The sequence below is a fragment of the Mirounga leonina genome, unplaced genomic scaffold (genome assembly GCF_011800145.1).
Source record: "Mirounga leonina isolate KUSES-001 unplaced genomic scaffold, KU_Mleo_1.0 Mir_98, whole genome shotgun sequence".
Classification (NCBI taxonomy): Eukaryota; Metazoa; Chordata; class Mammalia; order Carnivora; family Phocidae; genus Mirounga; species Mirounga leonina.
Genome location: NW_023270921.1, coordinates 6,682,873 through 6,686,787, shown reverse-complemented (window position 1 = coordinate 6,686,787; position 3,915 = coordinate 6,682,873). Strand labels below are relative to the sequence as shown.

The 3,915-nt window shown below is 48.4% G+C and overlaps 1 pseudogene; it reads right to left on the bottom strand.

Moving 5' to 3' along the window:
* Nucleotides 1-3,275: 3,275 nt before the first annotated feature.
* LOC118006706 lies at nucleotides 3,276-3,375 on the bottom strand (annotated as a pseudogene).
* Nucleotides 3,376-3,915: the final 540 nt, after the last annotated feature.

Genomic DNA, 3,915 nt, shown 5'->3' with positions numbered 1-3,915 from the left:
TTAAGGGCTCAGGCTCACAAGGCTGCCCCTCCCCCACTTCAGATGCCAATCCCAAGTCCCAGGTTGTCACCTGTGCTTCTGGCTGACTGACTATAAATTGGGGTTCCCATGACCCCAGGCTGGGTTCGATAATTTGCTAGAATAGCTCACAGAACTCGGTGAAACACTTACATTTACTTAGGATAAAGGATAGAGATGAATATCCAGCTGGAGGAGATTCGTACGACAAGGTGTGTGGGAAGAGGCTCGGAGCTTCCATGCCCTCTCCCCACACACCACTCTCCCAGAAAACCTCGATGGGTTCAGCAACCCGGAAGCTCTCCAGACCCCATCCTTTGGGGACTGTTATGGAGGCTTCATCACATAGGCATGATCCACCATTACCTCAGTCTCCAGCCCCTGACTCTCCCCCTCCTGGAGGATGGGAGGTGGGGCTGAAAGTTCCAAGCTTCCAATCATGGCTTGGTCTTCCTGGTGATCAGCCCCCATCCCGAAGCTCTCCAGAAGCCCACCTAGAGTCCCCTCATTAGAAGAAAAGACACTCCTATCACCCAGGAAATTCCAGGAGATTTAGGAACTCTGAGTCAGGAACCCGGGTCAAAGACAAATATTAGAACAAAAGATGCTCCTAGTGCTCTTAACACTTAGGAAATTGCAAAGGTTTTAGGAGCCCTGTGCCAAGAACTGGGGGCAGAGACCAATATATTTATCTTCTATTATTTCACAACAATGTAAAAAGTCTCCCTAGTGGGAACATCTATCATGGGGGCCTTTGCCTGGCCTTGGAGGGATAGGGTACTCCCCAAATAGTTTGGGGAAGTTTTGGTAGTTTGGGAGCAGGTTTATTGTGAATTTCTTACATGGGATGAGCACTTAGTTCCCAGAGAATTTTTCCAATGCATAGTCTGGTTTAATCCTTGCCATAGCCTGGAAAAAGCACCCAGCAAGCATTATTATTTCCTTTTTAAAGGTTGAGAAACTAAGCATCAGAGAGAACAGCTGGGCTCAGCATATTAATGAGGTGACATAGAACATTGCAGTCTAGCATCTGAAAACAAAGTTTCTCTAAGCAGTTATCTAGGCCGCTCCAGAGAAGGGGTGGGGAGCCCGGGTGAGCTGATGGAATATGGACTTTAAAGCCAATGGTGCTAGACTTTGAATCTTTGCTCCACTACAAGCTAGCTGTGTGACCTTGGCCTAGTCATTTCATTTCTCTGAGGCCCAGTTTCTGCATTTAGAAAACACCTGCCTTGCAGGACTGTTCTGTGTATTAAATGAGATAATATACATGAAGCACTGAGTGCAGTGCCTAGCTTATAACAGAAGCTCAATAAATCCCTGTCGTCAAGAATAGTGTATTCATTTCCAATTGTCACTGTAACAAATTACCATAGACTTGGTGGCTTAAAACAATATAAATTTATTATTTTATGGTTCTGGAGGTCAGAAGTCTAAATTGGGTCTCACTGGGCTAAAATCAAGGTGTCAGCAGGGTTGCAATCCTTCTGGAGGCTCTTAGAAAATGTTTCCTTATCTTTTCCAGCATCTGGAGGCTGCCCAGATACGTTGACTTATGGTCCCATTTATCCATCTTCAAAGCCAGTGCTGTTGGATGGAATCTTCCTCATGCCACCACCTCCCTGGATCCGCCATCTGACCCCTCTTCTGCTTTCAAAGACTCATCTGAATGAATGAATAATCAAGACCACTTCCCTACTTTAAGGTCAATTGATTGGCAACCTTGATTCCGTCTTCATCCTTAATGCCTCTTTGCCATGGAAGGTTCTGGGGATTAGGACGTAGATATCTTTGGGAGGCTATTATTCTGCCACAAATAGTATATTTTTTTAAAATGCAAATATAAAGCTAATGCTTTCATAGCCAAACTTGCATAGATAGAGGCCTTCCGTGAAGCAGAAGCAAGTCAATCACAGGGCAGGAGAAGAGAGGTTTGGGGGTACCTGCTGGTTCTTTGATTGCCCTGACTGGGAAGCTATTGTTAGAGCCGCTAGCTGGAGGTATCTCTGGGTCCTGGGTCTCGAATCCTATTTGATCTGGAGTTGAAATTCAACCAAGGGTTGGGCCCGAGAGGCCCCCAGAGCTGGGGCTGCGCTGGCTGGATTCTGACAGGGCCCACAGGGACCTCTGTTTTGGGGGAGCATGCTGCAAACACATCTTCCTGAGCAGGGGCTCCACCTCCCAGCACGAGGGCCAGGGCTGGGCCGCTGGGCTGTGGGGGAGGTGACTCTCTGGGAACCATCAAGATGTCCTCGGCTTTGGAGCCTCTGGGTTTGCAGAGCCAGCAAGTCACGTAGGAAAACTTACGGAAGATATCAAGTCTGCTCTCAGGATCTGAGGATGATGATAATGACCTTAACTAAAAACTAGTGGGCACCCAGGTGCTGTGCAAAGTGCTTTGCATGCATTATGTCATTTAATGCTCACAAAGGGTTCTGGAAAGGGTTTGGAAGATCACGCAGTCCAATCCTGTCATTGTGCAGATGAGGAAGCAGAGCTCAGAGAGGGGACTCTGCCAAGGCAGCACAGACAATCCGTGGGAGAGCTGAGCTTAAGGGTTCGAGTGCTCACTCTCCCCTGTACCCCCACCATGCCATCCACAGGGTACTCCTGGGAAAGGCAGAAACAAGGGGTCTCAGGATGCCCCAGGGGAGTAAAAAGATTCAAGACAGAAGTCCATACCTGAAATGACACAGATGAGCAGGCAACAGGACAGCCAGCAGAGGGCTCAGGGGTCTCTTGTGAAAGACCCACAGCTCAGACCTCAGGGGATGTGGCCCAGGGGCTGCAGGGGAGACACTGATGCGGCCGAAGGGTGGGAGCAGGGAAGTGGCGAGGGACCCCTGGGAATGGGAGAGGAGGGGCCTGATTTCAAAGGCAAATCCAAGTCCTGAGTCCTGGCTTCTCTAGGACTCCAAACAAAATTCCTTTCTCAGGGTTCCCTCTGCCAAGGTGAGCAGAGCTATTCCAAGCCCTCCCTGTTCAAGAAAAAAGTCCTGCAGCCAGGAGAGGTGTGTCCCCCAGGGCAGACAGGCAGAGCTGGGATGCAGCTGGTGGGCCTCGGAAGGTCGCAGGAGGGTCACGAGGGGGCCCGAAGGACAGGACTACTTGAGGACAGAGCAGGTGAGTGTGGCTGGCAGGAGGTGGGGCTTGAAGTGGCCCTAACGTGGGGGCGGGGGGGGGTGGCCAAATCTGCAGGCAGCAGCCCCCTTCTGCATAGCCAAGCTAAGAATGGCTTAACATTTTTTTTTTTTAATTTAAATATGGAACCCTTCATGAATTCCCTGTCATCCTTGTGCTGCACTAGTCTTCTCTGTATGGTTCCAATTTCAGGGGATGTGCTGCCAAAGGGAGCACTTACCATTTTTAAATGGTTAAAAAATCTATATTTGGCAACGCATGAAAATGATATAAAATTCAAATTTCAGTGTCCTTATATAAAGCAGTCCTGGAAACCGGCCACACTCACTGGAGTACGTCCTGTCTAGGGCGGCTTTTACACCACAGCCGCAGACAGAGTAGGGGCCAAGAGATGCGGGGCCCACAGCGCCCAAAATATTACTGTCCGGCCCTCTGTAGAAAATATCAACTCTTGCTTGAAGCTTGGTATTTCTAAAAAATAATTTTACTGAAGTAAATAATATGTAAATAAAATTCATGCTCAAAAAAGATGACAGATGAAGCTTAAGTTCCCTTTGACCACCCCCCCCCCCCAACTTTCCTCAGAAGTCACAGCCTGGGTGCGCCTTCTTCTAGACTTCCTCCTGCACTTACATCGGCATGTGTGCATATCCATAGCAAAATAAAGGATCGTTTGGTGAATTTTCTTTCTGTAGATGGTTTTAGACGGTGCCTGTGCATAGTTTTTTTAAACTTGCTTTTTTTTGTGTGAACTTG